The sequence below is a fragment of the Rhinolophus ferrumequinum genome, chromosome 20, assembly GCF_004115265.2.
Source record: "Rhinolophus ferrumequinum isolate MPI-CBG mRhiFer1 chromosome 20, mRhiFer1_v1.p, whole genome shotgun sequence".
Classification (NCBI taxonomy): domain Eukaryota; kingdom Metazoa; phylum Chordata; class Mammalia; order Chiroptera; family Rhinolophidae; genus Rhinolophus; species Rhinolophus ferrumequinum.
In genome coordinates, this window is record NC_046303.1 from 9,247,432 (window position 1) to 9,261,887 (window position 14,456).

Here is a 14,456-nt window from a genome sequence, read left to right on the forward strand (position 1 = left end):
CCTGGGAACTTGTTAGAAATGCAATTCGTGGGTGTTACCCTAGATCTACTGAGCAAGAAGCTAGGGGACGAGCCCAGCAATCTGTGTATTAATAAGCTTCCTGGAAATGGGATCTGATAAAGGTGGAATCAGACCACAGTGGAAGCAGAGAAAAGGGTGAAGGAGGAATGAGTAGGAAAAGTGGCTTCTGAAGTAGGTGGGCAGGGTTTTGATTGGGAAAGAAGATGGAAGGGAGGGGTTTCAAAATGAGACAAGTGTGAGCAGAAGTAAAGAGGCTGGAACTACGGGATGCATTTGGGAAGTGGTGAGACGTACAGAGAGGATGACGCTCCCAGCCATGAAAGGGGTGGGAGTGTGGATTAGTGAAGATGGCCTGTGTGTGAGAAGTTTCTCTTTTATGCTGCAGCCACCGGAAATGGTTAAGGGTATTACATTTGTGCTGATGCATCTAGGGCACTGGCAGAACCAAGTCTGCCCCAGGAGCACAAAGGACACCTGGAAGGAAAGGTTTTGTCCAGAGCACCTATGAGGTTGCCACAGCCTGAGGTGTCGTCCTCCTGTGAGTGGAGTCTTACTCAGCACAGCTTCTGGGGGTGGAGGAGTTGGTCCTCATGGCACAGGAGGAGAAAGTGAGGCTCAAGAAGCATGTATAGTGTGTGCTTGGCTACCACACCATGTTAGACACTCTGAATTGTCAGGACTGGTTGTGTCTGTTTCCATCCGTCTATCCTGTCATCCACCATCTGTTCTTCATGAAGAATTTGAGGAGCATAATTGTGACTCTGCATAGTTCTTGAAGCTTACCTCTGCTTGTGATACTTCATATCAGCCCTATTTGTCAGTCCCTAAAGTAAGTCGGGAACACTAATCCACCTTTGAATCAGCCACTCCAGGGGCAGCCTATCCTTCTCCCTTCCTTTCTCTACCTGGTTCTCACTCCTTGGCTTCCTACCACTTTCTCCTGATATTTGCCTGCCCTTCCCATCACTGTCTCTGATCTCTTGGCTCCATGATCCACTCCTGGATCCTTGCTTGGGTCCCCTGGGATTGTTTCTGCCATCTGCTGTCCTTTGTAATTGGACCTTAGTGTATTCTTAAAACATTGCTTTAGCTCTCTTAGGAATGCTGTTCTGGTGTTTTCTGCTTGATCTTTTGTCCTAAGTCCTAGCATCTACATCTGCCCGAAGTCACCTGACCAGCTGCCAGCAGGCCCAGGAAAGTTTGAGTGACAACTCCGCCGGTTTGAGTCTCAGATTTGCGGATGGTGAACTGCTGATCTCACTTCCCTTCTTACTCTCCCCTAAATTCTATTTTGCTACTGTGTCTCCAATGTTAGGTCTGACCCATCTTTTTCTTTCCATGATGGGATCATGTCAGAAGGACGTAGAAGTCCTTTTGGATGAGCTCTCACTGGTCGAATCGGGGACAATTTGAGTATCAAAACAAATAATGAAAATAAAGAGTTATCACCCATTTAATAATAATAATAAATAGAAAATTATTTATCCATATAGATATAAATATGCAAATAGAGTCAAATTTTGATGAAGAATGGGCATATCTATAATTTCAAAGTATCTTCCCCCCAGAAATACTTATTAATTACAAAAGGGGAGAGGAACTGCATTACCATGGAGAAGTTTGTTAGACACAGCGCAAAGCAAGTGATGAACGTGAATGCAATTAGTAATAGGACAAATGGAAATCATTTGCCACCTGGTAGAATGCATTGAGAAGAACACAGCGTTACTCCGGTGATGGTCCTTCCAATGTTACAAAGCTTGAATGTAACCATGAGGAAACACCAGTAACACTTAAATTGAGGGAGCCTACAAAACAACTGGCTTGTAAACTTCAAGTGTCAGTATCAAAACAAAACAAAAAAAATCCAGGTAAGACTGAGGAACTTTTCCCGCTTGAAGGAGACAAAGAGACATGTGTGATTCTGAACTGGATCGTTCCACTATGAAAATGTTATTGGTACAATTGGCTAAACACAAATGGGGCCTAAAGTTCAGATAATAGTGTGTCAATGCTAATTTCCTGATTTTTACGGTTATTTTGTAGCATGTTTAAAAAGTCCTTGTTTGTATGAAATATAAACTTTATTTCAGGGGTGATGAGGTTTCAGGTTGGCAACTAACACTCAAGTAGGGCAGGGAAAAAAGTTATTTGTAGTATACTTCTCCCTTTTCTCTAAGTGTATCACTGTTCCAAAATAAAGAAAAACTAAAAAGAAAGATAAATAATTTAGATTGAGTAAATTGCCCTGTGCTTTGACTTCATTGTTACCAGTGACAGATATTATTGTAAAGGGTTTTTTTAGGTACATAAACACAGTGCAGTTAATTTTCAGGTCGAAGAGATCACATGACAAATTAAAAACAGTTCCCTAAGTTTTAAAATACGAGTGCTTGTGGCTTGGGAAATATGTTACAGTGGAACCACTACACTCAAACAAAAGCTCAAAATGAGACATATCTTAAATAAATGGAGATGAAGTAATGGGTTCTAGAAAACTGTTAGATGACTGAGAAAGTGGTTCTAATGTGGATACAGCCCTGGTGTTGGAAAGGCATGTGAAAAGTTTGAACAAAATCATCTCAGGAAGTGTAAGAGTTAAAAAAACAAAAAAGAAAACAACACTTTTTTTCTAAATTAATGACATGATTTTGTACAGTAACTTAAATAGGTAATATATGCATATACATGCATAACAGAGTTGATAGACTAAAAATAATGATGCAATTAACTATTTAATCTATATTCCAAAAGTTTATGTACATAAAAAGCCAGAAAACAAAAATCTTTTTGCAGGAATCTTTCTATCAGAAAAAAATTGGAAGTCACCTTATGTCTGTGAATATGTGGTAATTTAGAGTATTGTTTAGAGTGTTAATAAGATGAAACTTGTTTGCATTGGTTAGACTAAGTTCATGACAATGTAATTACTGGTAATTAAAACCTAGAACACAAAATGACAGGAGCTGTTAGTGAAAATACAGATTCTGGAGTCAGATAGACCTGCATTTTAATCTCCTCTCAGTCTATTACTAGTTCTTTTATACTGAGCAAATTGCCTCTCTAACCCTCAGTTTCCTCATCTGCAAAATGGAGCTAATAAAAGGACCTATATATTATTTATGGTAATGCAATTAAATGTGAAAGTACAAGTAAGCTCTAAGCAGAATCTTGGCACATCATGAGCCCTAAGTAAATATTAGTGATTACTACAATTATTTTAAAGTCATGGGGCAGCTTATTCTTTTTTTATCCCTTTCTACAGGCTACCATTTATAGTGCAGTAGAGAAGTCCTATTTCTAGGAATAAAACGGCAGCAAATCAGAGTTTGGGGACCTAATGGAATTGTCTGTCATCATGCAGCCAACAATCTTCAGGCTTGCAGGCAAAGAGATTTAGATTCATATCAGAAATGGTAGTTATATGAATATTCATACAAACATCTTTTTACCTTTCTTAATTTCTGTAAGAGACATATGGCAGTTTAGAGTAGAATTATTGCATTGTGTGGTAGAATTTACGGCATATTTAGATGAAATCTGTATGACAACAGTAGCACAAAGAACGTAACTTTACTGTATAAATGTAACTATACTGATTGAGAGAGAAACGGGGTGGGGGGGTGGAGAGAGAAGGAGAGAGAGAGAGAGAGAGAGATTCAAACCCTGGAGTCACAACTTCACAGCTTTGTAACCTTCGAAATATGATTTCAGTTTTTTAAGCAACCTTTTTCCTTGTTGGTACAGAGAGAATAGCTGCTATACCAACCTACAGGCCTCTAAAGAACACTGAATGTGTTTGGCAGTGCCTAATGATGCTGGAAGAAAGTGCTCAATGCATCTGTATCTTTTAAATGCGACCTTGATTATAAGCAGGAAGCATTTTTTTTTTTGACACCCTATGAAAAAAGAGCTATTTCAGAGTAGCTTTAAATTAAACAATCCGAGACAGTCTATGGTAATTCCCCCTATCCCAGCCATCCATATCCAATGAATTATATCTTTTAATATCAGGAACATTTTAAAAAAGAAGCGTGGCCTATTAATGGATATAATTAAGATACAAGTGACAGCAGCCGTCAATCGTCGTAGCCATGCTCGACATCATAATAGCTAACACTAACTGAGCACTTTCTACGTGCCATTATTTCTTTACTTGTAATAACTCAGTGAAGCCCCACATGAACCTTCGTAAAAGATGGGGAATGGCTAGCACAGCGTGCATGTGGGGCTTACTGGGGACGGCTGGCTGGCCATACAGAAAGGTCCGTTACTATTTCCGAAGTAACTGGTGTTGAGGACCTGGCCCTCAGCCACGCAGGCTCATAAAAACACTCATATATATTCCCAAGTTAATTGGATTTGGAAATGCTGATTCAGGCTTCCAGAAAAAAAAAAAAAAAAGACTTCCAAAAGACTGATGAGTAAATCAGAAACACAGTTTATCCATTTGCATTAAGAAATAGCTGTCAAACAAAATAGACATTTGTGTCCGTCTGACCCGTACATTCCCTCCCTGTAGGCAACGCTACAGAAAACACGCCAAATGGTAATGAGACAGACTCTTGGTGAGCCAGTGGAGTTTGTCATCCAGTCATGTCAATCTAACACATCGTTTTCCAGAGGGGGCCAGTCCCTCCAGATGGGCTTAGGGTCAGGTAGGCATTGGTAGGATTTTTTCTGCCCAAATTTGCTTTTGTGCCTTTCTGTTTGCTTCTGATTATTTAAACATATAGCCGTCAGTTAATTCTAGCTCCGCGACCTGGGATGTTTCTCTAACGACTTTTCCTGTTACTGTTCTAGTGCAGGCATTGGCACGTGATGGCCCACAGCACGTCTTCAGCCTGCCGTCTGACTTTGTACTGCCCAAGAATGATGAATACTTTTTACGTCTTTAAGTGGTTGGGGAAACAAAGTCAAAAGAATAGTATTATTATGTGACATGAGAAAATTACATGAAGTTCAAATGTCAGTGTCCACACACCAAGTTTTATTGGGACACAGCCACACTTACTCATGTGTGTGTCGTCCGTTGCTGTTTTCAAGCTTCAACGGCAGAACTGAGTAACTTTGACACTGAGCATGGGGCCCATGAGGCCTAAAATATTTACTAACTGGTGCTTTGTAGAAACAATTTACTGACCCCTGCTCTAATTTACGATTTTAATGTTAGTAATTAACCTCTCAAAGAGTGATCTTATTTCTCTTACAATCTTGAGGGCGCTACATCGTGTAGCCCATTTCCACTTACTTCAGTTTCCCTGATGTTGTTGCTATAAAATCTTGACAAACCTAGAATGTAAAATCGTTTGATCTCAATTGATAACACGTCATTTATTGAGCAGTATTATAGGCGAGGTGTGAAGCCCTTTTATGTAAAGCTCTTATTTAATCCTTAGAATCCCTCCCTGTGAGAACTTTCATTGTACCTAGTTTTAGGGATGAAGATACTATGGCTACAATGCGACTTTTCCTCACCTGATCACTGGCAGAGCAGCAATTTGAACCGAGGCTCCCTGACTCTAACATGTTTTTCTCTTCCCCGTCACCTTGTCATCTCACATTAATAAACCAAAAAGAAATTGGGAAGATAACAACCCATTTTCTGGCATAAATACATTAAAAAGTAAAATCAGGGTTTATTTTCTAAGATTGCGTCTTCAGTACAATCCCAACAAGTTCATGGCGAAACATTTTCTGTATCAAAGATGACACGATCTAGTTGCGGCAGAGACGAGCCGATAACGCAAGTAGGTGAAACGGATCACATGTAAGAAAAATTGTGTGATCCTCTTTGCTTAAGTTTTAATTGTTTAGTTTCCCATTTTTATACAGACGAGGTTATAGAGGCTATTGTTTTAAAAATAAGCAATACCGCACGCACGAGGCCTGTGGTGAAGGGGAGACTTCACATCCTGTCCAACGGGAAGAGATGCTCCTCAGAACCTGCCAGCCGCTGCTAGGAGGGAGTTTAGGGCCAGCGTTCTCACATCTCGTTTTTCAAGGGAAGCCACAGACACACATTTTTCTCCCTACTTCATCAGGTGAATCTTAAACACTGTACAGGCCAACAGGTACCTATCTTCAGGTCAAATATAGCACAGGGGCTGCCAGGCTGTGACCTCTGGGTTATAACTGGTAGCCAACACCATTCCCCCTCAAAGCTCATTGCTGTCAGCCGGTGAAGGCACTGCTCCATCCACGCAGACAGGGTCCTTTGTTGTCTCCATCGAAGGCATCTAAGGATAGAGGCAATGAAAGCCACATATGAGGCTTTAATTATCCAAATGGCCCTTTGAGCTTTAAGTTCCATCTTAACAGTTGGAGCTAACAGGCTTTTGATCTCCCTCAGGGCACTGCCTCCTGATTGAAAGTTTTTTCTGGCTTTTAAAATTCCTCATCCAGTTTTGACGGTCCATGCCAGCTAATTTGGCTGGCTTTCTCCGCTTCCCTCTCCAGCCTGTTGGGAGTACAAGCCCGAGAAACATTGTGTTTGCGCCCATTTGTGTTCTGCCTTTTCTAGATGTCTGCATTCCCATCCAGGGCTTGGTGCAACCTGTCCTACAAAGAAGAACACACCCACGGGCTCCCTGCCTTGTCTGAAAGCCTCATAACAAATCCAAGTGTTCATTTCCTCCCCTTACTGGCTTAAATTTTTAAAATAAAAATAGTAAACCAGTTTGAGTTACAACACATCTATTTTTATAGCTATTGAATCGGCATTCAAAACATCTTTTGAACTGAACCTAACCAAATTTCATTCTATTTGGGACTCTGATACAAATGAATTTTGAGAGGGGACCTTAAATAGAGGGGCGCCAGCATGGCAATCTAGAAGTCTCTGGTTCTGGAAGTGTCTTTGTCTGATACTCTCATTCAGTTCCCACACAAGAACTCAATTCCCTTTAGGTTATCACTGAGACACCTGGAGTGGTCACGACACATTGGTCATGTCACCTTCATGAGACCGCATGATTCTCCCTGAGGTTTGTGGACACAACTTACTCAGCTTTGTGGCCTTGGTGCTAGTTACAGAGCAGATACTCTGTGAATGTTTATGGAATAAATTGTGGATGAATTCCAAGAAAACGTTCTCTAAACTCATGGTCCCAGTGTTTATTGCACTGAAGCTCCCCCATCTGTATCTTGAGGTCAAATCATAGAAGATTTGAATTCCTCTTAAAAAAAAAAAGAGAATCATATTCATGAAAGTAACTAGGCTTTTCCAGAAAATGAGGCAAATCTCCTGAACTCACTAGTCATTTCTTCTTAATAACCTGCATTTGTAAAACATGAAAACATTTTTCTAAACACATGGAGACCAACCAGAAGGGAAAATTAAGTTCAATTTAAACCTCAAAATGTTTCTTAAACTCAACTTTTGCTGCATATAGAAAAAGTACAGAAACAATTTCAGAAAAACAGAAAGCATTGTGCTTGGTTGGGTTCTTGGATCTGTGACATTGTCACATACCACCAGAGGCCAGGAGCAGTAGCCAGGGCATAGCAAATGTTGCAACATATAAGTGATGGGCTGGGTATAAAAGGAGAGATAACGGAAAAATGTTAAGACCCAAGGTGCATTTGGGGGGTTGATGTTTCCAGAACTAGCCTAGCTCTGGAGTCCCCAGCACAACGTGCTAAGACGACCATGGCTTACAAAACCTAGTTGATCTTATTAAACTTATGTTTCAAAGTGAAAACAGGACTTACAACTGGTAGACGTGAGCTCAAAAGACTTGGATGGACCAACATCTCAAGCCCAGAGCACTTTCCCAGTATGCCTTGCTTACTCTACATCACTCACACCCCCATTTTCACAGGAGCCTAAATGTCAGGATGACCAGTGAAGGCCTTGGTACACGCTTGAAGCATTCTCACTCCACTCTTACCCTGTTAATTCTTTCTCACTCTCCAGGACGAAGTTCCGATATGAATTCCTCAAGCAAGTTTTCCCCAGCCCTGCGTTGGGCCCCAGTTTTGTGATTCACGTTACCCTTTGTTTCACCACATCCCTACTCAGCCTTCTGGTCTCCATTGGTAAAGTGGAAATAATAGTAAAGCTCATCTGTTATGAGTAAATGAAGACAACTCTTGTGAAGGCTTAGCGAGTGACTGACTCACGGTTAAGCCCTAGAGGAACGAGCTGTTGTTGCATGAAGCATAACTATTGTTAGCAATAGCAGTGGTTGTTGGAAGTGGGTAGGTGTGTGCAGGAGCTGAACGCGACCAGATTGCCTGGAATCCTAGGGTTGGAATCCTAGCTCTGGATCCTACCAGCCGTATGAATTCACAAAAGTGACTTCACTTCTCAAGTGCCTCTGTTTCCTTACCTATAGAATGGCAATGACATGTCACTATATCATGGAATTCTCAGGATTCAGTGAGTGCATGGAAAGTACTTAGAGCAGCGCCCAGCATGCATAATGTTTATATTGCTCCCAGGGAGACTTACTTCTCAGGACAAGGCAGGGCTCTCCAAACACTGGAAACTGGTTTGGGAAACTCAGGGGACTCCGTTTTTACAGATTCCTCAGAGATTTAACACCAAACATTTGTTGAAATATGACAGATCTGTGACTGCATGTCACTAGGAGCCTCTAGGTTCTTGGAGGGGGTGCAGCGAAGATTTATCACCAACATTGTATGGAACTGGGTGCTAGATCACTTCTACTTCTCCATTAAACTAAATGAATCCCACTACACCCAGGTTAAAAAGCGAAATGAAACCCCCTCCGACGGAAGGTGAAGCCTGACTCAAAGTATCACTCCCGGATGATTTTCCTTGATTCCTGGTTGAGGTTAACTAACAGGATCCTCAAGGATATCTCCCCTGTGAACAGTATGTCAGTTGAATTCCCTATCCCAGGGTATGATCCTCAGATTTTAGCCCCTCACCTAGTGTACTACCCGACTAAGAGAGCGTAACTTCCTGTGGTGGACTTATTTTGAACAGATAAACATCAAGCAAAAATACAAATTGAATTATGTCAGGTCATTACATTACATGGAAACTGGTTTGGGAACCTTTGTTTTTTTCAGGGCCCCCTCTTCTCAGCATTAATACTAACAATAATGAAAACAGTTGTTACATATTGAACACTTACTGTGTGCAAGGTGTTTCCTATGGATAATCTAATTTAATCCCCAATAACCCCATGAGGTGCATACTTTACCCTCATAGAAAATGAAGACAAAGCTGTAATAGTTTAAATAATGCCCCAGAGGGCACAATACCAGTCAAGATTCTTTCAGCTGCAAATGACAGGAACTCAAGATAGACATGCTTAGGAAAAGGGGAACTCGCAGGGTGGGGTGGGGTAGACTCATCAACCTGAGAAAAATCCGGAAGCTGTTTGCAAGGAAATCCCACGGGCCACAGGCCCTCAGGGACAGGAACCAGGGCCTCTCCGTGCCACCAGAGGGCACTGTCTCATACTCTCGGCTCCCCATTCCTCCCTGTTTGCTCCTTTTGCTCCCTCTCTTTCGGATAGGCTCTCACGAGTGATGAGGAAGACAGCTGCCAGTGCCCCCACCTCCGATTTGGAAACTTCCAGGGGAGGGCTCTTATTCACGTGGCGTGGCCCACTTGTCCTTGCACTTGTCCAGGAGGATGTTGTACATTGGGCAGTAAGGAAGAGGCTCACCGAAGAAGGGGCACATCCTGTTACCAGGCAAATGGGGATGAGGAAAATGAGTACAGTCAACAAAGCCAGTAGCATTAGTGTCCATTCTATTTGCAGAGAAAGGAGACAATATCGGTACAAATTCATCTGTTTTTGGTCACAAGCCTGCTGCTTTGTCCACTATAATTCTGGCTCCACATAAAGTTAAAACTTCAAAAGCTTACTGGACAGGAGGGTGGGAGCCTGCAGTGGTTGCAGGAAGAAATTTAAACATGACTCAGTGGCTTGCCCCCTCAGCTCTGACCACCTGTTCTTAATTGAGCTGTATGTTTATCACTGAACAAGAAAACAGCCGTAGTCCTAAAAGACACAGCAACAAAATCCAACCAACTGTGTGATTCAGGACAAGTTAAGGAATCTATCCGAGCCTCAGTTTCACTGTCTAGGGTAACGTCTTTGCCAATAAGGTGGTGATGGAGGATTGAACCTAATAATGTGTTTTAAGCACTCAGCGGGTGTCAGCCACCCAGTAAAGAAATGGCCAGCACGCAAAGACAGACCAGACTGGCTCTGGGCTGTGTGTGTTTAACGGTTTTGAAAGGCTGCCGCCATCAACTCATTTTCTTCTTGGTTTGGGAAGCTTCTGTGGCCTAATAATTCCAAAGAAGCTTTCACAGTCATCACGATTGGGACTCACTTGGTAGTTGCTCTCTTAATCAAATAGTTGATTAAATTCAGTAGAATTTTAAAAGTGGTTAACATTTAATTTGAAATAAATGTACCTTTGTCCATACACCAGTGAGTTCTTGAAGACAGAGCAGAGGCCTTTTCTTTGAGTAGAGATATCGTGATTGGTTTTCCACTTCACCTTTCATGGAAGATTGCATCCACGATGACTTCCCTACCATGTCCAGTTTTAATGTCCTTAAAATAGAGTGAGACTCTAAGGACACATTGTGTAGCAGTATAATGCAGCATCCTTCCAGATTTTCATTTTTTTCTTGGATTTTTTTTTCTCCTTTGACAGCATTTTTTTAAGCTACTCCCCCTGTCTTTCCAGAGCATTCAACAAGTATTCATAGAAACACGGGTCTTTCTTTGCTGCTACTTCATCAGTTCCACAATATTTAACGATATTATGAAATGATGGTAGCAACTACAACTGCCATTGACAGGTTTGGAAATGAACACAACTGAACATCAGATGCCAGTGTACAGAGTGTGGCTCACCTGCCCCAAGCACTCAGGGTGCTGGGGACATTGGTCAGTGTTCTATCTACAGAGGGAATGAAGGTATCAGTTAAGAGGAAGTCAGTAGCACATGTAAGAAAGACCCCCAAACTGTCTATTTACCTTTCACAAGTCCTCTGTCCTGCCCACATACCTAATTCTCCCTGCTTGGCATCTTATCTTACACTGTTAAACTCTGGGGAAAGTCAGATTATGAAACTCAGTTGGTTGAAGCTTCTGATTCCCTGTTGTGTTTTATAGCTCTCGATTTGTGAATTCTGCCCAAAGTGAAGGGTTGAGGTTCGGAGGTTGAATTTGAAGCTTTGAGTCATAATACCTACTTTTTACTCCTCACAAGCAGGCTTTCATTCCTGTTACTGCTATCTACTTTTTCCATCATCAGAACTTCAAGTACCATCATAGAGATGAATATCTGAACAGCCCTTCATGCTCAGCTCTTACATTTTTCTGCTAATGTGTTTTTCCCAAGGGAATAAAAATATCCACAAAAAGAGAGACAGCAAATTCGCTGTTGACTCACTCCTTGTCCCAGGAGGCCCTTTGATTAAATATTATTCACTGTCGAACTTTACTTGAAGAGAAGCTAAAAAAAAAGTCCTTCATGGAAGCCACTTACAATATGACTTGTACTTTGGCTATGTGGAACTAAAACTCTCAGCAATCACCTAATGACATCCCTGGGCCAAACCTGCTGCTAATCTTCTTGGCACGCTGTGTCTTTAGAGATGAGTTGGGTAAGTGGCTTTTTTGTACACAGGTGAGCAATCGATAAATACTGGGCCAATTTGAAAGAACGGCCTGGAGAACTCTGAAGTACTGAGTTTCGTTAAAAAGAAAAGGATATGTGCTATCCCAGACTAATCTGTTGTGTGAATACATTTTAAACCAAACTTTTTTGCTGATTAGGTTACACATAAGGACAAATCCAGCTGACGTTGGCCTCTGCACTGAGCTTCTGTCCTCAGTCCCTGAGGTGTGGTGTTTATGTCAGCATGCAGCTTGCTGACCATGACTCTAGAATGAAGGGAAACTTCAGAAAAGGCCAATCAGTTCAGAAAGTAAACACAAATGCTAGCATGTTTTACATGCTAGGTGTTTTTATCATCTCAAAGAAAACCTTAGGCTTTTGACATCGGTGACTCATTGTTTATTCCGTGATAGAACACCGAAGAAAGACAAAGGCTACGCAGTATCCTCTTGACACCCGGGAAATGATGAGTGTTTTCATTCAGTTGCTGCTTTGGTAATGCCATTTCGCCCCTTCATTTTTGTCATCAAGTATCATGTCAAATCTGCATGTCCTTAGTCGGTGAATGAGGCAAGTGCAATGTCATTTGTTGGCTGTGTAACCTTGACAAATAACTTAGAGTCTCCAAGCTGCCATTTCCTCATGTATAAAACAGGATAATAATAATGAGCTCGTAGAGTTGTTGGTGAGGATTAGGTGAGATTCAGTGTTTACAGGCACGTGGCATATAGTACACATCTAATAAATGCCCGCTATTGTTAATGTTAGTATGCTAGTATAAAAGTTCAAAGAAACAAACTGTGACCTGAATGAAAAAAATATGTGAGGATGTATAGTAAGTCCTTGCGTAACATCATCGATCATTTCTGCAACTTGAAGTAAAACGACGTATAACGAAACCAATTTTACCCTAGGCTACTTGGAAACTGCACATGAGAGCAGTTTCCATGGCACCGCATCAATGTTATAATGTAATGACATTGAACAATGTGACGTTATTTGAGGACCTGCTGTACATGGTACTATTAAATACCACTGTGATTTTATAAATGCAAGATCTTACAATGAAAGGTTTTATATGAGTCACCAACAGACAGTAAATTCAGTGAACTGTTGTTTGCAAGGGGCATAACATTATGCCTGGTCCATTATTCTTATTAGGAAATTTTACCCCCTTATATTTTCATGCATTTCCATCTTTTTTTTCTAATTAGGGAGTTTTGGGAAACTGTGTTTTTCCAGGACCCATCAATTCCATGTCAAATCATTTGTTTTCAATCTAGTTGTGGGGTGTGCAGCTCAGCTCCAAGTCTAGTCATTTTTCACTCTAGTTGTGGAGGGTGCAGCTCACTGGCCCATGTGGGAATCGAACCGGCGACCTTAGTGTTATGAGCACTGTGTTCTAACCAATGAGCCAACCGGCCGCCCCACATTTCCATCTTTAATGCTGCCATTTCATGTGAGCACTCACATACACACCTTGCTCTCATCTGGCCCGGGGAGCACATTGAGGGGCCAGCCTGCCTGGGCTTAGGCAAACATAAGGTTGCAAAGCGTGCTCTGATCTGGAGTGATCCAAATCATGTCCTTTATATCTCAAAATGTCTTTTTTTTTCTCTTACCAAGTCCAGGAAACTCATGCACATTTTTCTGTTTATCCCCCCCACCCTCCTTTTTTAAAACTATTGATATCTGGCAGAATGGTGAATAATGCCGGGCAGGTGAAGACTCATCTAATCAATAAGTGTTCCCGTAGCTCCAGTGTCCCCACGACCTAGTTGGAGGAAATGTATCATCCTAGTCACTCTTCAGCCAGGTTTTGCTCAGGGAAATTGTATATGCATGAAAGTTAAGTTTCTAGGCACCTTCTTTGTAAACCTCCTTTGTTCTTTCCTTTCCTTTCCTTCACTATTAATCTATTAGCATTGTTGGTTTAGTGGAGGCCCTCCCAAGGGCAGGAACGTTTGTTTACTGTGGCAGCTCATGCCCAAATTGTGTTTCCTACAGTAAACATACCGTGCTTCCCCGAAAATAAGATCTAGCCAGACCATCATCTCTCATGTGTCTTTTGGAGCAAAAATTAATATAGTAAAATAAGTAAAATATTATATAGTAAAATAAGATCGGGTCTTATATAATGTAATATAATATAATATAATATATAATACATAATATAATACCAGGTCTTATATTAATTTTTGCTCCAAAAGACATATTAGAGCTGATGATCCGGCTAGGTCTTATTTTTGGGGAAACACAATATATTCGATGAGTGAAGGTTTTCTCTAGATTTTTGTGTAACCCAGATGGCAGCCTCTGGATATCCCAAGTTCTTTGCTTTCTCGGATCACATTACCCATGAAGATTTAAGTAAAATTGTCTTAAACTACCACAATAATATAGTGAGAAACAAAGTACTCTTCCACTGTCTCAGAGAGGGAAAGCTGGGGGAGGGGGACGTAGTTTTCTCCAGTCCCCTCTGACTCTAACTTCCTACTTCTACTGAGAGTTTTCTGATTTGCCTTTCTTATATAAGATTTTTCTATACCCCTTGCTCAACCTCCCCAACCCTGAAACTGAAGAGCCTCTTACTATTTATCTCTTCAAAGTACCTTGTACTCAAGGTTGTGTTTAGTAAATTTTACTAAAGGTTTGCGGTAATGGAAATGGGCTACATACCGAAAGAACACAATAAATTCCTTGAAATTCTGTATTACACATCCCTGGGCTTGAAAGAGACCTTGTTCATTTTTGTCACCAGGATATTTTCTCTTGTTCTCTCTTCTACCAGTGTTCAGGCCTCCCGCCAT